Raw genomic sequence first — 24,450 nt, forward strand, 5'->3', positions numbered from 1 at the left:
CTCCTGGGTGGCAGGTAAATGTGTAGCTCAGTTGAAAGATATGGGAAATGGAACCACCCATTTAGTAAAATTGTGGAGCTCTTTTTAGTTGTTGTTGTTGGTGGTGGTGGTGCTGGTGCTGGTGGTGGTCATAGGGCTTGAATTCAGGGTCTGGGTGCTGTCCCTGAGCTTTTTTGTTCAAGGCTCGCACTCCACCACTTTGAACCCTTCTGATTTTCCAGTGATTCATTGGAGATAAGAGTCTCAGGGACTTTCCTACCCAGCTGGCTTCAAACTGCAATCCTCAGATCTCAGCATCCTGAGCAGCTAGAATTACAGGTATGAGCCACCAGCACCTGGCACATGCTGAATTTTCTAATATTAACAGCTGGGGTCTTGGCCAGAAAGGGTGAGAATGTGATGGGGTCCTGACAAAAGAAGCCCTCCCACCAGATAGGACACCTAGACAAGCACCACTGGCCCTCCAAACACAGAGGTGCTAATGGCACCTTGGTATCAGCCTTCCCAACTTCTAGATCTAGGAGAAATTAAAATTTCTGTTAGGTATAAATGACCCAGCCTAGGGGCAACCCAGATGGTATAGGCAGATGGTCTGTTCTACAGAGTACGTGTGTGTGTGTGTGTGTGTGTGTGAGAGAGAGAGAGAGAGAGAGAGAGAGAGAGAGAGAGAGAGGGAGGAAGGGAGGGACTCTCACTTAGCTTTTTTGAGCAATAGAAGCTCAGGGAGCCATACATTGGTGGCTCTTACCTGTCATCCTAGCTACTCAAGAGACTGAAATCTGAGGAACAAGGTTCAAAGCCAGCCTGGGAAGGAAAGTCTCTTATCTCCAATGAGCCACCAGAAAACTTTCTGAAAGAAGTGCTGTGGCTCAGGTGCATTTGCCTTGAGCACAATGAGCTCAGGGACAGCGCCCAGGCCCTGAGTTCAAGCCCCATGGCAAAAAACAAAAAACCTGAAGCTATTGGCAATGCTAAGGGAGTGATAAGAGGTTGAACCAGTTAGCTTTATTTGGCTGCTTGAAAAACATACACACATGGACACACCTATGCACACACATGTGAGACAAAGTAAAGTTGTGAAGGCAAATTGTCCGTCTATGGCCCACACAGAGCCTCTGATGGAAACTTACACATAATTTTCACCAGAAATTAGGAGAGACAAGTAGTTTTCTCACTTGGGGCAAAATTCCTTTGTGTCTCCAGTCCTGTTTCTTTGGCCCTCGACCGGGACTGGAACTTGGTACCTAAGGGTTTCACTCATTGGCTAGTGCTCTAGTTCTGAGTCATGTTCCAACCCCCTGTTCTGTCTCACTTTCACATGATTACATCCTGCCGCGTGGTCTTTGGGATTCTAAGAAGTGGACCCCACATCCTGAATGAGCATTTCCTCTTGTTATTGTTGCTTTGAGCTTTTTTTTTTTTTTTTTTGCCAGTCCTAGGGCTTGAACTCAGGGCCTGAGCACTGTCCCTGGCTCCTTTTCGCTCAAGGCTAGCACTTTACCAGTTGAGCCACAGTGCCACTTCCAGCTTTTTCTGTTATGTGGTGCTGAGGAATAGAACCTGGGCTTCATGCATGCTAGGCAAGCACTCTACCACTAAGTCACATCCCCAGCCCTGCTTTGAGCTTTGTTGTTGTGGTGGTGGTGGTATTTTCTTTGGCTTGATCTCAGGGCACTGTCCCTGGACAAGGACAGTACAGGCTGGTGCTCTACCACTTAAGCCACAGCTCCACTTCAGGCTTTTTGGCTGGGTAATTGCAGATAAGAGTCTCACAGACTTATCCTGCCCAGGATGGTTTCGAACAGTGATCCTCAGCTTTCAGCCTGAGTAGCTGGGATGACAAGGTGTAGGCCGCTGATTCCCAGCTTGCCTGAAATGGCTTGAAGCTGAAGAGATTTCCTACAAGCTAGAGAAAACAACCCCCCAAAAAAATCTGCCAACTGCAGGAGGTCTGATTTATTGGCAGAAATCCAGTAACCCAACACTACTGGCAAGTAGCTTAGGAATGAGCCTCTTCCATGGAAATTGGCTCAGTATTATCCATGTTTGTCAGTTCTTTTTTTTTTTTTTTTTTTGGCCAGTCCTGGGCCTTGGACTCAGGGCCTGAGCACTGTCCCTGGCTTCTTCCCGCTCAAGGCTAGCACTCTGCCACTTGAGCCACAGCGCCGCTTCTGGCCATTTTCTGTATATGTGGTGCTGGGGAATCGAACCTAGGGCCTCGTGTATCCGAGGCAGGCACTCTTGCCACTAGGCTATATCCCCAGCCTGTTTGTCAGTTCTTGATCTGCTTCCCTCCATGGCTCAAGGTAAGAATATGAGGTAAACAGGGACTCCCAGAACCATCTTTTTTTTTTTTTTTCGGCCAGTTGTGGGACTTGAACTTAGGGTCTGGGAACTGTCTGTGAGCTCTTTTTGTTCAAGGCTAGACACAGCACCACTTCTGGTTTTCTGATGGTTCATTGGAGATAAAGAGTCTCACAGGTTTTCCTTCCCAGGCTGGCTTTGAATCGCAATCCACAGACAATGGGACACCAGCCCTATTCATGTCATTATAGTTCTGAATTTAATGTTTGCTAGCATTTCCCCAGCCTCAGGTCCTCAGCTCCCCCATTAGCCCCCAGATCCACCCGTACCTAATGAGCCACTCCTACTCACTATTAAGACCTACCTACTTCCCCTTTACCCCCAGAGAGAGAGAAGCTGCCACCTGGATAAGGGGCAGACACCATGTAGCTCCCTCTCCCATGGGAACTATGGCCCCATTAATAAGCCTCCTTATGAACCTTTTCCTGTCTGTGATTACCTCCACATGGTCCCCTGGGATGGCTGGGACATATCCTTTCAATGTTCACAAAAGAAAGATGTTTAGGAGACTTGTAATGAGGAGTTACAAAAAACAGTTTGAAGAATCTGGTGTATAATGCAAATGAATGACTTTGTCCCATGATTCCTTGCTCTGAAGAGAAGTAAATGTCTGCAGCCCAGAAGAGACATGACGAATGGGAGGCATGGTAACTGTCCATTTATACCAGCAAAGAATTAATCAAGAGTCCCAGAAGAGACAGTGGATGGTGGCTACTATAGGTGGTCCAGGGCAGAAATGGCTGGAAATAACTCTGAGACCCATCAGGCAGAGCTTCCCTCTGACCCTAGGGTGCTGAGGGAGGGACGGGACCCTCGACCAGCATGAAGCACCTTGCAGAGCAGATCTTCTTTTGTGTTGATGAGTGCCAGTACTAAGACTTGAACTCAAGACCTCATCCTCTCACTTAGCATTTTTGTTCAAGACTACTGCTCCACCACTTGAGCCTCAGCTCCACTTCTGGCTTTTTGCTGGTTCATTGAAGATAAGAGTTTCATGAACTTTTTCTGCCCAGGCTGACTTTGAACTGTGCTCCTCAGATCTCAGCCTCCTGAGTGGATATGATTATAGGCATAAATCACCACAGCCTGGCTATTCTTTTATTTGTTTTGCTTTATAAAACAAATAATAGTGTTATGATTTGTCTACTAATAATTATGTTCATTGACTACTTTATTCCTGCCTTTTAAACAAAGCTCAGTATCCCTTAACTGCAAAATAACAACAATAATTGGGTGGTAATAGCGTAGTATTGATCATTTTACAATGATAGATGAATTTAGTAAAAGACAGTGCACTTCAGCTGTGTTCATTCAAAGGCCAGCCTCCACTTTGCTCTGTCCCCCATGACAAACCAGGACACTGTCTTCTCTGACTTTCACTATTCTGTGTTACTTATGGCTGGGGGAGGAGGGAGGCAAGGAGGAAGGGCGCTCAGGCCTCAGCTCACAGGCCTCCATGAGCTACTTAGAAGTGGGTAAAACAAGGTAGGGGAAACACATGGAGAGAGGAAGCATTTGAGAATACAGTTATAATGTTCAATGTATATACATGAAAATGGAAACTGAGAATGTAAGAGGATGAGTGGGGTTGGGAGAGATGGGGGAGAACAATAAAAGGGGTGACATTGATCAAGATGCAGTGTACTCATAAAGTGTCATGATGAATTTAAACCCGTTTGTATTGTTACTTAAAGATAATAAAATAAAAATACAATGAATATAAGTGGGCAAAAGCTGGGTATGGTGGCTAACACCTGTAGTCCTAGCTACTCAGGAGTCTGAGATCTGGCGTCCAGGTTTGAAGCCAGCCCAGGAAGGAAAGTCTGTGAGACTCTTATCTCCAGTGAACCACCAAAAAGCTGGAAGGGGAGCTGTGGCTCAAGTGGTAGAGTAGCAGCCTTGCGCAAAAACAGTCAGGGACAGTGCCTAGCCTAGGCCCTGAGTTTAAGCTCCAAGCCTAGCATCAAAAGAAGGAGGAGTAAGAAGAGGTACAGAAGGAGGTGGAAGGGGAGGAGGAGGACAACGACAAGGATGACAACAACGATGATGAGAAGGAAGAGACAGTAAATCAAGAACTACCTGCTCAACTATTCAACTCCAAGTTCTAGGGCTGGCAACTCCCCAGGTCCCTCCCCACCCCCCCAAGTTGCAATGACTCAGAGCTGGTCTGTTGGTGTCACTGTGATTTCTGCCCAACCCACCCCACCCCACCCCACCCCACTCCTGCTGCTCTAGGCCTCAGAGTTGAACTGTACAGTGAGAATCTCCACCCTCCTCCCTCACTGTTCCTGGATGCTCTCTCTGAAAGCATAGGTATCGGCCAACCCGGAGGACCATGCGGAGATAATCACAGGCAGAAGAAGGTTCATAAGGAGGTTTATTAGTGGGGCCGTGGTTCCCATGGGAGAGGGAGCTACATGGCGTCTGCACCTTATCCAGGTGGCAGCTTCTCTTTCTGGGGGTAAAGGGGAAGTAGTTAAGTAGTGAGTAGGTGTGGCTCATTAGTGGATCATGGGTAGATCTGGGGGCTAGTGGGAGGAGCTGAGGACCTGAGGCTAGGGAAATGCTAACATTCCCCCATTTGTTGTTTATTAATAACAGAGGAGGGGTACCAGGCCGGGAGTATGGACGGAGGTTGTCTCTTCTGGAGCTACTTCCTGCTGAAAAGGGGCGAAGTAGTCAGGGGTCCCTGATTTCTCATTTGGCCGGGTACCGTCCAGTTTGGTTGGTAAAAGTCCTCATCATTTCCACAAGAATGGTTATCAGGGCCAATGGGTGTCATAGTCTCCTCTGGCTACCTCTTGCAGCTTGGGCACATCAAGGAGTCCCCTGGGGCTGGGGTCTTCAGGGTCCAGATCTGTGCTGGGCACAGCAATGTAGTAAGAGGATGGCCTTGAACTGCAAGTTTCCAGGTGGCGACTTGGGTGAGGGATGTTATCCTGTTAAAAGAGACTTTTGAAAAGGTCAGGCAAAAGGCTGACAAGTTAACAGGACCAGTTAACATGAACAACATGGGAGAACACACCCTGGGCACAAGCCAGAGAAGTTCCATTTGGAACATAAACCCAATTGTGGCTCATTACAAGGAAGGAGGAATAACTGGACTGAGGGCAGGAAGGAAGTGTTTAGGGATAGTGGACTACTTGGGGGTAACCAGTCAGAGGCTAATAATGCTAGAGAAAACAGGATTTGGCCAACAACAAGCAGAACTTAACCAAATCTCCAAGCTTAACAGACATCAATCAAAGCAGATGTTAAACAAATATTGGTACATTTGGAAGCTAGTACCAGCCCATCACAGACAGGCAGGCAGAGAGAGAAAGAGAGAGAGAGAGAGAACTCCATCTGCCCGAGCGCTCATAGAAGTATGTAAGTCCAAATTTGTGAGATTGTGAGCAGCTTTAGACTGTTCCCCACTTGATGAGTGACCAGCAGAGCTGAACTAGAGATCAATTGACTCCAAACACCCACAATTGCTGATTCCCTTGACCTAGCCCAGTGGCTTAAGGTCGGCGGCCCAGTGGCCTTCCCTGGGAGTGAGGCTTGGAACGTGAAGCCAAGATTTACGGTGGCCCAGTGGCCTTATGGAAAATCCGAGCTCCCGGCTAATGGTCACTCACCCTGGTTGGAGTTTCAAATCTGTTGTGGTGGATGATTGTGCCCCTCCCATGGTAAGTGATTAGCGGAGCTGAGGAGTTAATACCAAGCGTCCTCAGTATTACTCTGGTCAGGTGAAATGTGAGAGACAATCAGCGATGGAATCGTCACCCCAATCACTGTGTCTCGGACCGAGCGCGGACTTGGCCCTGTGGCCGCGGCCCTGTGGCCCTATGCTATGGTCATTGAGTGGGGCTCGGAACTTGGTGCCAAGATTTTTGGTGTGGCCCAGAAGCCACGGCCCTGTGGCCCTACGGTAAAACGGAAAATCAGATCCAAGCCCTTGTTTAGATGATCACTTACTCTGGGTGTGAGGACGAATTTGTAGATTGTCGTGGTGGATGGAAGTAGAGCGCTCAGTCAGGAGATGTTACCTCGGTGGTCGTCTGGGTGGGCTTAGGACAGCAGAATAGGTCCCGGAGGCAGCTTGGACCCCCCAGAAATGGGGGAGCAAATCCACCGGGGAACCTATCCCGGGTTCGGCACCAGTGAAAGCATAGGTATCGGCCATCCCAGAGGACCATGCGGAGATAATCACAGGCAGGAGAAGAAGGTTCATAAGGAGGTTTATTAGTGGGGCCATGGTTCCCACGGGAGAGGGAGCTACATGGCATCTGCACCTTATCCAGGTAGCAGCTTCTCTCTCTGGGGGTCTTTATACCTTCAAGCAACTAAGGTGGGAGGTGCTCCACCTGCCCCTCAGGTATCATCAGCCGAGGGTGGAGTCATATTGCCAAAGGGCAGAGCTTATGGGGGGTGGGCATCTATAAGCTTACAGTGAGTAGGAGTGGCTCATTAGTGGATCATGGTGGATCTGGGGGCTAGTGGGAGGAGCTGAGGACCTGAGGCTAGGGAAATGCTAACACTCTCTCTCCAGGCGGCTCCCTCCCACCTCCACTGAGCTACAAATGCTGGCTCTGGACTGGCTCTGGAGGCTCACATCCCCATTGCTTGTTGGAAAGCACTGAGCCCCAGCTATGTAAGGTGCATTTACTGAAAGCCTTTTGCATGGTGAGTTCTGCGTCTGAGTTCTGTCCACAGAACTTGGCTTCATTGCTCAAAGATGGTGCTCTAACCCTTGAGCCATTTCTCTACTTCCAGTCTTTTGCTGGTTCATTGGAGATCAGAGTTTCTTAGACTTTTCCCTCCGTGACCTTGTGATCTCAGCCTCCTCAGTCATTAGGATTATAGGTGTGAGCCACCAATGCCAGGCAGAAGCTCACAATCCTTATCACTGAGAAACTCTACTTCAGTGACAACAAAGCAACTCTAGCAGACCTGTCCTCACCCCATCCTTGGGTAAACCCTTCTACAGATCCTGATGTGGTTTGCATCTTCTCTCCAAAAGCCTTCATGCTAAGGGCTGTTGTCAACTTGTGATGACCTTAGGAGAATCTTTGGTTGTTGGGACCTAGCAAGGGAAAGTTAGATCAATTAGGGTGTGTCCTTAAGAGTCTCCACCTCTTCCTGTTTACTACTTCCTCTCTCCTTTTGCTTTTGGTCTGACATGACATCAACATTCACCGTGATCCCAAAAGAAACCAGGCCAAGGGACCACAGGGACTGAAATCTCTGAAACTATGAGCCCCAAAGAAAACCTTTTTCCTCATAAGTTGGAAAACCAACTTGTTGTTTTACTACAGTAACAGAAATCTGACTAATACAGATACCTCATCATTTATTTATTTCCATCTGTAATTTCCCATAGGACTCATCTTAGCTTATTTAGACCCTGGTCTAACCCGTCACCGTGTCTGTCATTGCTTCCTCCTTAATCTCAGCCTTCCTTGTTCTACCTTTCCCAGCCCATCTGACATTCAACGGAGCTCTCCCTCCTTTCCCCTTCCTGCCCACTTGGAACACACTCCAGGTCTGCATTAACCATTAACTCCTCTAGCAAAATCTTTACTACTTCTGTCTCCCAGCCAGCCAAGAGAAATTGACCATGTCTTTCCACCTTTGAACCTCTGCTGGCCCCAATGCAGCCAAGCCAGCATCACCCTGGGAGAAGTTTCTGTGTCCTACCAGCCCATGAGCTCCCAGATGGCTGGATCTACTTGTTTCATTGCCCAGGACAGGGCCTAACACACAGTAGCTTCTCAGTGCACTCCTATCCAGTGAATCTCTGAATCAATAATATGTTAAGAGTTCTAAGCTTAGTTCTAAGGGCTAGAGTAAATACCCCAGGCTTCTTGTACATGCCACATACCTAGTGATATCCATGCCCCTTCCTGTCTTCACATCTGTTTCCTCTGCAGCCTTCAATCCTCTCCCTCCTTCTTAGCTTCCATAATGGGAATCTGCGAGTCCATATTAAAGTGTAAGAAAGCAGAGACAAGAAAAAAAAAAAAAAAAGGAAATTGCAATCTTCAGTGTGACAGCCCTGGAAATTTGAGTTTGAAAAGTGCCTGGGGATTTAGCTTCACAGGCTGGGCAATGAAGATGCAAATATATATATATGCAAATTCAATGCAAATTCACTAGTGAGTTTCCTTGCTCACTATGAGGACCTGGTGAGGAGGAGACCAGGAAAAGTAGTGCTTCTAGAAGGATTCTGGAAATGAACCCTGGATAAGCAAGCTTTCTGCAGAAAGCAGACCAGCCTAGAGGGAGTTCTGTAAGTGGTTGAAGGAGCTAAGGGAGGGGGACATAGGAATCCTTGTCATCAAAGGCCACTGCATTCACAGAAGGGAGCAGATACTACAGGCTGCATCTCAAAGGACAGTAGCAAAAACTGAAGAGATGATGCAGCCAGATGGGCTCTAGGAGGTAGAGGTCAGGGAATGGGAGGCCAAGAAATTTCAAGTTTACTCAGAGTGCCTCTGAGATCCTTGGGAACTCTTTAAAGAACCTAGAAATCATAAGACTGGGAGAATCTGCTTGGAGCATGGGCCTGAGTTCTGAAGCCACAAGAGAGACACCACTATTCCTTTCTCATTCTGGAGATCCCCACCCCCGTAGCCCCACTGCTATGTTCCCACAGCCATCAACGCCATGTTGCTTTGGCGGTGGACTTGAGCTCAGAGGCAGCACAGTGGGCCATGTCTGCTGACTTGACATTATAAAGACACTCAGTCAAATTCATGACCAACCCAATTACCAGCAAAGTGGGTCACAGTCAGAGGCCAGTGCTTGGCTCACTGTGGTGGCCTATGTGCTACTAATGGGGTGCCCTTGGTTGGCGAGTTTCAGCATCAGGACAGCTCTCTCCTTCTGGAGGCTAATGAAGGCAATATTTGACCCAAGATGCCCTGAGAAAATGAAGCCAAAGGGGACCACAGAGGAAACAGGACTCTCCACCACTGAGTGTAAGCAACAAAGAGAGGAATCCTATGCTCCCGGCTATGCTTCCTAACACTACCCCCCCCTTTTCCTCTCTCTTTCTCTCTCCCTCTCTGTCCTCCTCTCTCCTTTCTCTCTCCCCTTCTCTCTCTCTCCTATCCTCTTCTCTCTCCTCTCTTTTCTCTCTCCTTTCCTTCTCTCTCCTCCCTCTCTCTCCCTCCCTCTTTTCTTCCCTTTCTCTGCATTGTAGTTCAAAGCCAGCCTGGGACAGTCTGTGAGATTCTTCGCTCTTATTCTTAGCACTAATTAACCAGCAAAAAGCAGGAAGTAGAGCTGTGGCTCAGGTGGTAGAGCACCAGCCTTAAGCAAAAACACTCAGAGACAGAGCCAAGGCCCTGAGTTCAAATCCCAGGACCTACACACACACACAAACACATGAATGCACACACACACACACACACACACTCACACACACCCCAAATAAATGCTAGCATGGGTGATAGGCTGATTGTGATAAAGAAAGAATCCTGGATCTTGAGATTCACAAACAACTCTTATTGCCTGCTGAGTGTTTTCAAAAGTTAATCTAACATCTGTTGGCCTCAGTTTCTCTCTCTGTAAAATAAGAATAATCCACCAGCCACAGCTACTTTTGAGCTAACAGGGTGAGTGGCCAGAGGATCTGTGACAAGATTTTTGTTTTGTACCAGTACTTGAGTCATAAATTCAGAGCCAAGTCACGATCCCTTAGTTGTTTTTTTTCACTCACAGCTGGTGCTCTAGCACTTGAGCCACACTTTCACTTCTGGTTTTTTGGTGGTTCACTGGAGATAAGAGTCTCACAGCCCTGCCTGGACTGGCTTTGAACCACCATGCTCAGATCTCAGCCTCCACAGTAATGAGGATGACAGGTGTGAGACAACAGGTGTGAGCCATCAGTGCTCGGCAAAGCCTTAATCCCTAGCTAATATCTATGATTCTTTAAGCTCCTGATGCTTTTGCCTTTAATTTAGCCATATCGAATGAAAGAGGACAAAGTACTCAATGCCTCTGGGCTGAGTGGCCTTTGAGTGATAGGAAGTGGCAAAAACAAAGCTAAAGGGAGGAGGGGAGGTGGGAGTGGGGCTGGGGGTGGGGAGGGTTGGGTACAACTTCATATTTGTCTCCTGGGGAAATGACCACTGGACTTCAGGAGCCATCATGGGAGACTAAAGCTCCATCATGACTCCAGAAATCCCAACTATTCCAAAATGAACAACTCCCTAACATCCATAATATCAAAATTCCAAAGTGCTCATATTTTAATAGCAACTGGTATGTTGATTTTTTAATATGAAATCTCCTGTGTGGGTTGTTTTTCTTTGGTTTGATTTTGTTCATTTTTCGGCAAGTACTGGTTATAGAAAACATATTGCGAGAGCCAAATGCTTTATCGGCAAGCTGGATTTCCACCCACAGCCCACTTAACTCTGTCTAGTAATATCACAATCTTCCTGTCTTAAATTTTCAAAGGTTTTTAGGTTGGGCTAAGCACTAGTGGCTTATACCTATAATCTTAGCTACGCAGGAGGCTGAGATCTGATGGTGGTAGTTCAAAGTCAGCCCAGGCAAGAAAGTCTCAGAGACTCTTCTTATCTCCAAAGAAGTGGAGCTGTGGCTCAAAGTGGTATAGCACTAGCTTTGAGCAAAGAGCTAAGAGACAGCATCCAGGCCTTGAGTTCAAGCCCCACAACCAACAAAAAAAAGGAACAACAAAAGCAACAATGCCCTCATTTGAACCACTGTGTCAGCAGTCACTAAGCACCTGCACACCAACCATCTCATGGGTTCGATTCCATACCAGGGACCAGGACTGGCTGAGCCTTGTCTTTACCTCCCTCTCCAGACAGTTCTACGGAGTCACCCAGCCCTTCCAGCAGATTCTGGGTGATCTGAAGGAACGCTGGAGTGTAACTTATGTGCTGCTCCCAGTTAAAATTAAACATCTCTGTCAATTCTTGTTTGCTGAATTTTACAAGCATTGCAAATTAAATGCAGTTTCTACCACTGACGTCTCGCTTTGTTGTCTTACAAGGACAGCAGAAACCCTGGACCTCCATATGCCACTGGGCACAAGAAGAAAATAGTCACTGAAGCCACACCCACTGGCTGTGCCCATGCCCCTCAGGGCCTCAGGATCAATGCACCATGCCTGTGTGAGTTCCTCTGGTTCTCTTCTTCCTAGACCCAGTTTTGTACTCTACATGTACTCTCTTGTTCCGTCATCATCTCCAGGGAGAATGTGAGCTCCATCTGGTAAATCTTCAGGTCCAGGGTCATACTCAGCAACTGAGGAATTATTCTTTATAAAGATAAGAAAAAGCTACAGATGATAGCCAAGTGCTAGTGTGGTGCTCATGCCTGTAATCCTAGCTACTCCCGAGGCTGAGATCAGAGGATCATATTTGGAGGCCAGCCTGGGCAGGAAAGTCTGTGAGACTCTCATCTGCAAGTAAGCAGAAAAAAAGAAAAAGCTGAAGTAGTAGAGTGCCAGCCTTGAGCAAAACTGATGATGGGGCTGGGGATATAGCCTAGTGGCAAGAGTGCCTGCCTCGGATACACGAGGCCCTAGGTTCGATTCCCCAGCACCACATATACAGAAAACGGCCAGAAGTGGCACTGTGGCTCAAGTGGCAGAGTGCTAGCCTTGAGCAAGACGAAGCCAGGCACAGTGCTCAGGCCCTGAGTCCAAGGCCCAGGACTGGCCAAAAAAAAAAAAAAACTGATGAGACAGTACCCAGGCCCTGAGTTATCAGTACACACACACACACACACACACACACACACACACACACACACACACACACGACTTGAATTCTCTCCAGTAATTTTTCCATTTGGGTCTGACATGGGGCTTGAACTCGGGGCCTGGGTACTGTCCTTGAGCTCTTCTTGCTCAAGGCTAATGCTCTACCACTTGGAGCCACAGCACCACTTCCAATTTTCTGGTGGTTCACTGGAAATGAGAGTCTCATGGCCTTTCTACCTGAGCTGAGTTTGAACTGTGATCCTCAGATCTCAGCCTCCTGCGTTGCTAGGATAGCAGGCAGGAGCCATGGGCACCCGGCCCTCTCTCCAGTGGTTTTTCCCATCATTTGGCTCCCCACCAGCTCTAGCTCTGGCAGGCATCTGGACGCAGACCACGCTTGCTTCTGACGCCATGGGGAGAACATTAAAATCCCCAGACTCTGTTTTCCATAAGCCATTCGATAATATTTTCTCTTCCTAATGACTACTATGACAAGCAGCAAATTGATCATTGCAGCCATCGAAGAATATGTGCAGCACAGATTCACAAGATTAATGACCAAAAGAATAATGTTAAGCTTAAGTAATACTTAAAGTTGCTTGCTATTCATTCATTCACATCTGGTTCTATTTTCCTTGAGGAGGGAAAAAGGGTGAGCTTCTGAAGTGGGGCTTGGGTATATTAGCTTTACTCTGTCTCTCTATCTCTGACTCTCCTTCTTGTTTGTCTCTGACTCTCTCCCTCTTCTCTCTTTTTCTCTCTTCTGTCTCTTTCCTCTCATACTCTCTTTCCTCTCTTCTCACACTTTTCTTCTCTGTCTCTCATCTTCTCTCTATCTCTCCTCTCTTCTTCTCTCTTTATCTCTCTTCTCAGTCTTTCTCTTTCATTTTCTTCTTTCTATCTTCTCTGTTTCTCTCCTCTCCCATTTTTCTTTGTCTCTCTCTTCACTCTGTCTCTCATCTCCTCTGTCTCTTTCTCTTCTCTTCTGTATCTGTCTCCCTTTCTCACTTTTCTATATCTCTCTTTTCTCCCTCTTTCTCTTTTTTATTCTCCTCTTCCTTTTCTGTCTCTATCTTCTTTTTGTGTCCCTCTCTGTATCTCTCTGTTCTCTCCTGTTTTTCTCTGTCTCTCTTTTCCTCTCTCTTATCTCCTCTTTCTCTCCTGTGTCTCTGTCTTCATTTCTCTTCTTTTTTCTTTTTCTCTTTATCTCTTTTTCTCTCCATCTGTCTCTTCCCCTTTGTCTTTCTCTCTCTCCTTTCTCTTTCTCTTTTCTCTTTCCTCCTCCTGTTTCTCTCCTTTCTCTCTCTCTCTCTGCCTCTCTCCTTTTCTGTCTCTCTTTCTCTCTGTCTCTGTCTCTTTCTGCCTTTCAGTCTCTCTTCTCTCTGTATCTGTTTCCCCCTCTTCTCTTTCTTTTGCTGTCACTTTCACCCTCTCTCTCCACTGGCACTTTCCACATGGTGGAAGAGCTCTGCTGGCCTGCATGGATAACAAGAGCCCTCCAGGAGCCAATGCTGAATCAAACATCTTCCAAGAAACAATCTTCCATGGCGATTGGATGTTCAAAGTTCTCACAGAGGACAAAAGTCACGGTCCAAAAGGCCTTTAAAAATGTCTAGCAGGGGCTGGGGATATAGCCTAGTGGCAAGAGTGCCTGCCTCGGATAAACGAGGCCCTAGGTTCGATTCCCCAGCACCACATATACAGAAAACGGCCAGAAGTGGCGCTGTGGCTCAAGTGGCAGAGTGCTAGCCTTGAGTGGGAAGAAGCCAGGGACAGTGCTCAGGCCCTGAGTCCAAGGCCCAGAACTGGCCAAAAAAAAAATGTCTAGCAGCTGTTGGGATGGTTCTATCCTTCTGGGAAGCAGCAGTTTGTCATTAGAAGCCACTTTGCATTAAAACACACGTGGGTGCATGTGCGTGAATGCACACACATACACACACCCACACACAGAGAAGCATCTGAATGCAGAGCTCCCTTCAGCTTAGCCAGTGCTCCGCAGAGAAGAGATGGTTCAGTGAAAGAGGGAATGGGGGGAGGTGGATTTTATCCCCTGCACTGGGTAAGGGGGTTCATCCCACACTGAGGGGCTATCTCAGGTGGATAGACTCACTCTATTTACACTATCTTCTTCATTTCCTTTTTTTAAAAATGCCAGTCCTAGGGTGTGAACTCAGGACCTGGACGCTGTCCCTAAGTTTTTGTGTTCAAGGCTGGCCCTCTACCACTTGAGCCACACCTCCACTTCTGTCTTTTTGCTGGCCCATTGGAGATAAGAGTCTCTCAGGCCTTCCTTCCCAGACTGGCCTCAAGTCCCAATCCTCAGATCTCAGCCTCCTTAGTAGCTAGAATGACAGCCTTTCTCTTCTTCTCCCTCTCCCTCCTGCCTCCCCCTCATACCCTCAAATGTGAGGTAAGTAGCATGGGATGAAAAGGTAATTCTCTTCTATTCTTCCTTGACAGATACTTCTACAGACAGGGAGAAGCAACATACTCTGCTATAAGGCCAGAATGGCCTCCATCCTGAACTCAGGATGAGCCCAGCTGTTGACATACACACTGTCATGTTCTGCCCTGATTGTCCTGCTTTATTGGAGCTCACCACAGAGGAGGCAAGCTCCCCTCTGCAGCCCCTGAGAACTGATCTGTGTGGGACTGGCTGGTTTGCAAGCTACCCAGATCCTCGAGATACTTGCAGCTCTGGCTTTATTATTTTTCTCAAATAAATTAATCTGGGAAGATTATCCAGATAACATAAAGATGGTAGTGTGTGTGTGTGTGTGTCTGTGTGTGTGTCTGTGTGCGTGTGCACCAGTACTGGGGGTTTGAACTCAGGACCTGAGCACTAGTGCCTTAGCTTTTTCACTTAAGGCTGATGTTCAACCACCTGAGCCACTCCTCTACCTCTGACTTTTTGATGGCTCCTTAGAGATGAAAGTCTTATGGACTTTTCTACCTGGCTGGCTTCAAACCAGAAACCTCAGATCTGGGCATCTGACTAATTAGGATTATAGGTGTAAGTTACCAATGCATGGTGGGTGGTACATTTTTGAAAATCTGTAAGCCCAAATCTTTTCTTGAACAACTATAGGTCCTCACTCAGTCTGTTCTGTTGGGTTTCAGTTTCCTGCCAAAGCATTGCATAATGCTGGTGATTCCCCCAAGCCCTACTTAGTCCCAACTGTAGACCTTATTGGGAGGTGTTCTGTAGTTGAGCATAAGCTTAGCCTGAGAGCCTAGCAAGAAATTCTTACAGAAGGCTTTGCATGCAGTAGGAGGTGGGGGTAGAGACCATGAGCTTTGTAGGACAGAATTTAGAATCCCAACGGTCAGCAAGAAGGCCAGAAACTAGGTCTTTACATAAGTTTTCAAAAATAAGACTATAGCCAGGTGTCAGTGACTAACGCCTGTAATCCGAACTACTCAGGAGGCTGAGATGTAAGGATCATAGTTTAAAGACAACACCAGGCACCAAAAGGCTGTGAGACTCTTATCTCCAAGGAGCCAGCAAAAAGCCAGAAGTGGCTAGGTTCCAGGGACTCACCTCTCATCCTAGCTACTCAGGAGGCTGAGATCTGAGGATTATGGTTCAAAGCCAGCCTGGGCAGGAAAGTCCAATGAATCACCTGATAACAAAGTGGAGATATGGTTCGAAGTGACAGAGTACTAGCCTTGAGCAAAAAAGCTCAGAGACAGTGCCCAACACTTGAGTTCAAGCCCCATGACTGACAGGCACACACACACACACACACACACACACACACAGACACACACACACAAGGCAGAAGTGCACCTTTGGTAAAGCACTAGCCTGGAGTAACAAAGCTCAGGGACAGCACCCAGAACCTAAGTTCAAGCATCAGTACTGGCACAAAACTAATGAATGAATGAATGACTTTAAACCAACGGAAAAAAAGATGTATCTGTGAAGTACAAAGAGGGAAAACTTACCATCCTCCTCACCATTGCCCCTTCCTTCTAAAAGAGTTCAAAAAAGACAGAAGTAAATGGGGATTTGGGCAGCTAGACTTTCAAAACAGACATAAATAGTCCCTTCAAGCTCAAACTGAAACAAGCCATCAAAATGACTGGCTTAGATTAGAAATTAATCATTAGTGCTAGTTTCAGTGAATGCTCCCATAGGTAAACGTTTCATTTAAAGAGCAAGTTCATTTCATTCTCAGATAATCAAGTTAATAAAAGCCAAATTTACTGCAAGAATTATTTTAGCATCACTGCAGAATTGTAGCACTTATGCAACTGAATGTTTAATGGAATTAAATGGAAATATATTGAGAAATGTATGTATTTCTCAGTTAGCTTTTGTTAAATAAACAAATGGAGCTGGAGTACACTGTGATTTCCTGAAGAATTGCAATTTTTCTCAAATTAAAAGTACATATATGCTGGGCTTTGGTGGCTCATGCCTGTAATCCTAATCTACTCAGGACACAGATCTGAGGACGATGGTTCAAAGCCAGACAGGGTGGCAAAGTCTGTGAGACTCTTATCTCCAATTAACCACCAGGAAACCAAAAGTGGTGCTGTGGCTCAAAGTGGTACAGCACTAGCTTGAGTGAAAAAAAGAGCTCAGGGACAGTGTCCAGGCCTGAGTTCAAGCCCTACCACACACACACACACACACACACACACACACACACACACACACACACACAAACACAGAGCCAAGCACTCACACCTGTTATCCTAACTACTCAGAAGGCTGAGGTCTGAAACTGAAGTTCAAAGCCAGCCCAAGCAAGAGCTCAAGGCTGTTGCTCTACTCCTTGGTCCACAGCTCCACTTCCAACTTTTTAATGGCAAATTAGAGATAAAAGTCTAGAGGGCCAGGCATTCATGCCTCACACCTGTAATCCTAGCTGCTCAGGAGGCTGAGATCTGCTGCGCATTGTCGTTTGAAGCCAGCCCAGTAAGGAAAGTCCATCAAACTTGAATCTCCAGTTAACCACCAGGAAACTGGAAGTAGAGCTGTGGCTCAAAGTGGTTTAGCACTAGTCTTGGGCAAAAGAGCTCAGGGATAGGTCCAGGCTCTGGGTTTAATGCCCACAACCAACAAAAAGAAGAAAAAGGAAAAAAGAAAAAAAAAAACCTGGAGATGATTTGTCTATCCAGGTTCGCTTCAAACCCCGATCCTCAGATCTCAGCTCCTGAATAGCTACAATGACAGGCATGAGCTACCAGCAATCATCTAAGAGAATCTAACACCTTTCAAAGGCCATGTATGTGTGTATGTGTGTGATCTTTCAATGCCCATGTGTGTGCATACACACGTGTGTGTACCTCACTCATAGGTACATGTGCATACCAGTACTGTAGCTTGAACTCAGGGCTTCATAGTCTTGCTTGGCGTTTTTGTTCATGGCTGTTTCAAGACCGCTTTATCCACAACTCTACTTTCCTTTTTCCTTTCCCTTTCCCTCCCTCCCTTCTTCCCTCTCTTCCTTCCTTCTTCTCTCCCTTCCTCCCTCCCTCCCTCCCTCCCTCCCTTCCTTCCTTCCTTCTCCCTTTCTTTTCTTTCTTCTTTCCTCCCTCCCTCCCTTCCTCCCTTCTTCCCTCCCTCCCTCCCTTCCTTCTCCCTTTCTTCTCTTTCTTTTTCCTTTCCTCTTTCCTTCCTTCCCTCTCTTTTCCCTCCCTCCTCCTTCTTTCTTTCTTTCTTTCTTTCTTTCCTTCCTTCCTTCCTTCCTTCCTTCCTTCCTTCCTTCCTTCCTTCCTTCCTTCCTCCTTTTCTATTCATGCAAGTAAGAATCTTCATGGCCTGGGAAGATGGCCTAGTGGTAGAGTGCTTGCCTTGCATACATGAAGTCCTGAGTTTGATTCCTCAGTACCACATATATAGAAAAAGCTAGAAGTGGTGCTGTGGCTCAAGTGGTAGAGTGCTAGCCTTGAGCAAAAAGAAGCCAAGGACAGTGCCCAGGACCTGAGTCCAAGCCCCAGGACTGGCCAAAAAAAAAAAAAAAAGAATCTTCAAGCTCCATACATTCAAATGTCACATTTCAACCATGTCATGAGCTAAAAGGTTCAAGTCATAAACTTCAAAGCTAGAACTTGTAATGGGAATTCTGATAGCCTCTTAATTACAATCTTTAAATGCACACCACAGCCACTTACTGGGCCAGGCTTTCAAGAGAAGAACTTCTGCTTAACTTCTTGGAAATATAAACGGTGGGGTGCCATTTCCTAAGCTGCTAGAAGCCAGTGGATCAGAGAGAATGTCAGAGAGATAGTAAAGTTGCCTACAATGTGAATTTTATCCTTCCCAGCTCCTGTCAGAACTCAAAAAAGGTGAGCCAAAGAAACAAACACTTCAAACTATGTCCTCCAAACTGATATACCATTTCTTTCCTGGTGTTTGGAGTGGTTAGAAAAGAGATATCAGTTGCCAGTGGCTCGGACCTATCATTCTAGCTTAGGACTGACTTTTAAGGATCACAGTTTAAAGCCAGCCAGGCCAGAAAGTTCATGAGACTCTCATCTCCAACTAAATTGAGCTCAGGACCTGGGCACTGTCCTTTAGCATTTCACTCAAGGCTGGCTCTCTGCCACTTGAGCCACACCTCCACTTCCAGATTTTTTGCTGATTAATTGAAGTTATAAGAGTCTCATAGACTTTCCTGCCAGGGCTGGCTTCAAACTGTGATTCTCAAATCACAGCTTCCTGAGCAGCTAGGACTACAGGTGTGAGCCACCAGCCCCTGGCTAAAGCCCCTGTTCGTAAAAGGCTGAAGAAGGAAATAGTGTTACCTTAAAGTTCTGATCAGAGCCAAGCACCCATGCTCACTCCTATAATCCTAGCTGAGATCTGAGGATTACATCTCCAGGCCAGATTGGGCAGGAAAGTCTGTGAGATTCTGATAGGGAGGCTATGGTTCAAGTAGTAGAGCAACAGTCTTGAATGAAAAAGCCAAGCAAGACCATGAGGCCCCGAGTTTAATTCGGAGCACAATCACACACCCACACAAAATTCTGTGCAGGGTAGTCTATGAGACTCTTATCTCCAATGAACCACCAGAAAACTGGAAGTGAAGCTGTGGGTCAATGTAGTAGAGTGCTAGTCTTGAGCAGAGGACTGAAGGACAGTGCTCAGGCCCTGAGTACAAGCCCCATAGCCGAAGAGGGGGGGGGGAGGGGAGGGGAGGGGAGGGGAGAGGGGAGAGGGGAGAGGGGAGAGGGGAGAGGGGAGGGGGGAGGAGAGGAGAGGAGAGGAGAGGAGAGGAGAGGAGAGGAGAGGAGAGGAGAGGAGAGGAGAGGAGAGGAGAGGAGAGGAGAGGAGAGGAGAGGAGAGGAGAGGAGAGGAGAGGAGAGGAGAGGAGAGGAGAGGAGAGGAGAGGAGAGATCTGTTTAGAAGTAGAACTTTGCACTGAGTCTCTTCCATCTTCCTGCCCAGACGCCTTGGCCAAGTGGCCCTCATAAGCATGGTGGATCCACTCATGCTTCACATTGCTTCTTGTGGCACAGGTAATGCTGTTCAGCTTTACCCAATTGAGCATCTAACTTCATATGTACATCAATAATCTTTTATTATGTCATATTGCAGTTTAGTGTGTGGATGGCTATTATCTTTTAGAGGCCTCCATTTTGATTTATGGAGCCAAAGAGGCAAGGTTGTTGTTTTTTTCAATGTAATCTAATTAATCTGAGTGCATTTGTATGCCTATGAAAATTCACCTGTCTGAGATTTTTTCCATTTATCATGATTACAAGGGACCTACCATACTGCAAAAAGGGGCTTGTCTGTTCATTGAATATGAAATGAGAATTCATTGTCTAGGAGTCTTTTCAGCAATGGCTCAGATGTCACAGACAGTTCTGTGTAACAAACCCTCCATGCACACAGGAAAGTGAGATAGATAACTCAGGGGACATTGCCCCAGTCATACTTTGGAGACCTGCTCCTGGACTGGGCACACATGCCCCTGTCAGTCTCTGACATGTTCCATAGGAATGAGGCATGGAGTATTAGGCAGGGAAAGGAGACCCTCAGGGAGTAGTTGGCCAGTGGGAGAGTTTTCTGTGTTACAAATGGCAGAGCCACTGACCTTAGAACAGAAGCCAGAGTGTCTGTAAAGTTGGACATCACTCCCTTAAAGCCATCAGAGATTGGTACCCCTAGCTTTAAGAAAGAGGTGTTCACCTCTATGAGTAAGAAGTAACACTGGGCACCAGTGACCTGCATCTGTCATCCTAGCTACTCAGAAAGCTAAGATCTGAAGATTGTGGTTTGATGCCAGCCCTGGCAGGAAAGTCCATGTCCTGGGGCTTGAACTCAGGGTCTGAGCACTGTCCCTGGGCTTTTTTTGTTCCTCAAGGCTAGTGTTCTACCACTCAAGCCGCAGCTCCACTCCCAGATTTTTAGTGATTAATTGGAGATAAGAATTTCATAGACTTTCCTGCTCAGCATGGGTTTGAACCATGATCCTCAGATCTCAGTCTGGAGTAGCTAGGCTTACAGGCATGAGCCACTGATGCCCAGTCTATGAGACTTTTATCTCCAATGAACTACTAAAAGAAGTTGGAGCTGGCACCTGTGGCTCACACCTGTAATCCTGCCTACTCCGGATATGAGGTATGAGGATTGCAGTTCAAAGCCAGCCCAGGCAGGAAACTCCATGAGACTCTTATCTCCAGTCAAGCAGCAAAAAGCCAAACTGTTGCTGTGGTTCAAGTGGTAGAATACCAGCCTTGAAAGAGAAAAGCTAAGAGACAATGCCCAAGACCTGAGTTTAAGGATAAATAGTGGCAGAGAGAAAGAAAAAAGAAAAAAAGGAAGAGAAGGAGGAAAGGAGGGGGAGGCAGGAGGGAAGGAGGGAGGGAGAATAAAAGAAAGGAAGTAGGGAAAGAAGGAAGGAAGGAAGGAAGGAAGGAAGGAAGGAAGGAAGGAAGGAAGGAAGGAAGGAAGGTTGGTTGAAGGACAGCTTAGTATGGAACCTTGGCAAGCATGATTCTGACAATGCCAATTGGGGTCCCTGGAATAAGTCAGTGTTCAATGAGTTCAGGGACCCACAACATAAGCTGGGCTTCCAGAGGTAAAGCCTGCCACACACATGCTTAGAGGTGATCTCAGGACCACAGAGAGAGAGACAGAGGAGAGAACCAAGCCAACAGGTTTCAGGGACGAGCTAAATCTCAGTGAAGCCAAAGACCTCAGAAAGGTGCCAACTAAGAGGCACACATTCTGGGACACCTATCCCTCAACTCCAACTAGCATCGGTGATCTTGGGTCTTCAGAAACAATAGGAAGGTAGATCTTGCAGCAAGAGCAAGGCATCAGACAGAAGGCAGAACAACTACACAAGTGTAAGGGTCAGGAAAAAGGCAGTACCTGTGACCACAGGAGTCGAAGTGATCAAAGATGAGCTCCCAGGATGCAGAGGACAAAGAACAACCTGGTAAGAAGAAAAATCCCTCATACCTAGAGCCACATGGATATCATCAAACTAGAACACCTCCATCAGTGCTAGATACCTTTGTATCTACCATCTCAAAGAAGGAGTTCCTGGATACAGGGAGTGATAAATGGGTAAAGAGTGAAGAAAAAATAAGCAGAGCTCCTGCTAGATGGAAGGGGTCCCAAGTGGGGGACCCTGCCTTGGTGCACAGTGCGGGGCTTGATGTGGCATCTCTAGGAGAGAGAGCACTGTGACCTCAAGATCGTTGGATAGCATGTGGGGATAGCATTGCGTCCCCAGACGCAATCAGAGGCTCCGTGATGCCTCTGCCATGCACCCTTCAGTCTCTCTGATGGGGCACCCACTCCAGTACACGCCTTTGGGCTTCCAATCAGTCCATTGTTCATGCACAAAGTCTTCCAAGGATCATGGGCCATGATGTGATGCCCAGGGGCCCACGTGAACCACTTCTCAAGGCCATGGTGACACCCAGGGGCCCTCATGAGTGGCCATGCAAATGCGATGTCTCGGGCCTGCACTAAGGCCTGCTCAGGGCCGTGGTAAGGGATGCAGCAGCTGTATGGGAGGAGGCCATTGCCCTGATTGCCTAGCCAGGCTCTTTGCTCATAATAGGACTGTGGGGTGCCCCGAAGCTCTTGCTCTTTCTCATGGAACCCAGTGTGCCTTAACAGTAAATGTTTGTGGCCTAACCCTTCAATGTACTATTGGATTTTTTTCTTGGAGACTGATCTTGCTAGATAGTCCAAGCTCAGGAGAAACTCAGCATTCTCCCTTCCTAGAACTAGGATTGCGTGCTGCCTAGCACGCTGCCCAAGCTCCTCCAAAGTGCTCTGTGAGCACTCACCAAGCACTTAAGGGCTCCTGGGTTCCTTTGTCTGCGGGCTTCCTTACAGATGGTGGGCCTGGGCTGCCAGCAGCAGCATCCTTGCTTTCTCCATTCTATCCCTGACCTGGAAGAGATGTCAAGCAGGATGAATAGAAGTTCTGCCGTGGGAAGGTCTCAGGAAAGTCAAATGCTACCATTATTAATTCCCTGCTGTGTGGCTGGGATGGAAACCGGTGGTACAGGGTTGGGAGAAGCTTCACTTCAAATAAATAAACACATGTCCTTTGGGCAGATGTCAGGCCTGCTCTGGAGGCTAACTAATGATCCCCACCGTTGTGCAGGCGCGCGTAGGGAGACCAAGGAGAAGCTGGCCGCCCCGGAGTCTCCCACTTCTTTGCAACAAGCTGTCTGGAACGTTGGCCGCGTTTGAAAACTCCATCTCTATGAACAGAGGAGACAGCTTAATGAAGCCATATTTATGGACCTAAAACCACCAAGGGACGGTTACCCCTTTTCTCTGTCTTCTATTTTTAATGTTTTATCTGGTAAACCTATTATTAAAGGAATATTTCAAGTCTGATTACTCGTGTGTGTGTGTGTGTGTGTGTGTGTGTGTGTGTGTGTGTGTGTGTGTGTGTGTTATTGAGGCATGCTGGGTATCAGGGGAAATTATACCGACCCATTTGGGAGAGCTTTATTATGTCATTCTTTCAACCAGCACTTTGCTCTAGGTATAATTACCATTCACATGGAAGGCTGTGGGCTCTGGCTGAGCTGGTTGCAGCGCCATAATTACAGTAGCTTCCTCCTCTCCTTCCTCCTCCTCTTGTCCCAGGCCCATCTTTAGGGCTTTTTCTCTAAAGATCAGCAACTCTCTTTGGGAGAAGTGGTCTCCCTGGGTGTGCAAGAGGCCTGGGTGCTGTGTTTAGTATATCACCGCATTGTCGATGGAGCTGAAAGTTTTCTCAATCCACAGAGGCAGGGAAGTGAGCAGACCGTCAGGGTTGTGCTACATCCCATGTAGCCACTCCTCCCCCTCCCCCTCCCCATCCCCCTCCTCCTTCCCCTCCTCCTCCTCCTCCTCTCCTCCTCCTCCTCTTCCTTCTCCTCCTCCTCCTCCTCCTCCTCTTCCTTCTCCTCCTCCTCCTCCTCTTCCTTCTCCTCCTCCTCCTCCTCCTCATTTGTTCTTTTTAACAAAGAGATCTTTTTAAAATAACAGTCCTATGTTACAGGAGAAATTTTCCATCAACAGTGTTTAATAAACAGTATTCTTTTCTCATGGCCAATTATTTGCCTGGAAGAGAAAGTATAATATGGCTTTAACAGGAATTTTATGAACGTAAAGGAATTTTAAAAACTATTCCGTGCCTTATTTGTAACGTGGCCTTTTTTTTGGGGGGGGGGGGGCGGGTGATTGCTCCAAATGTCATCCTTGACCCAGGTCCGGAGGCTTTGTCTCCAAGAGATGTTCTGGTACAGTCCTGAGTGTGGTTATGTTCCTGTGAATGTAGGTGAAAAGTAGGCACTGGCTGGAATCCTGGTTTTCAGGGTTCCTTGAGTTAGGCATACATTTTTTGGCATTTTAAAATTGTTATTATGAAGGTGATGTGCAGAGGGGTTATAGTTTCATAATGGCATACTTTTTGTTGTTTTTGGTGGTCATGGGGCTTGAACTCGGGGCTTGTCAAGGTCCCTGAGCTCTTTTTGCTTAAGGCTCCACTACTTTGAGTCACAGCACCACTTCCAGTTTTCTGATGGTTAATTGGGGATAAGAATCTCACAGCCTTTCCTGCTTGGGATGGCTTTGAACTATGATCCTTAGATCTCAGCCTCCTGAGTACCTAGGATGACAGACGTGAGCCACTGGTGTCCAGCTACCTAGCAGACTTTTTTTTCAAAATTTTTCAGCTGAGTGCAGGGTCGGATGCCACAATCCTAGCTGCACAGGAGGCTGAGGTCAGGAACATCATAGTTCAAAGCCAGCCTGGGCAAATGCTCAAGAGATGCCACCTCAACCAATAAAAAGCTGGACATAATAGCACATTCCTATCACCTCAGCCATGCAGAAAGTGTAAATATGGGATCTCAGTTATGTTTATGCCAGCCTG

Source organism: Perognathus longimembris, chromosome 20 (genome assembly GCF_023159225.1).
Source record: "Perognathus longimembris pacificus isolate PPM17 chromosome 20, ASM2315922v1, whole genome shotgun sequence".
Lineage (NCBI taxonomy): Eukaryota > Metazoa > Chordata > Mammalia > Rodentia > Heteromyidae > Perognathus > Perognathus longimembris.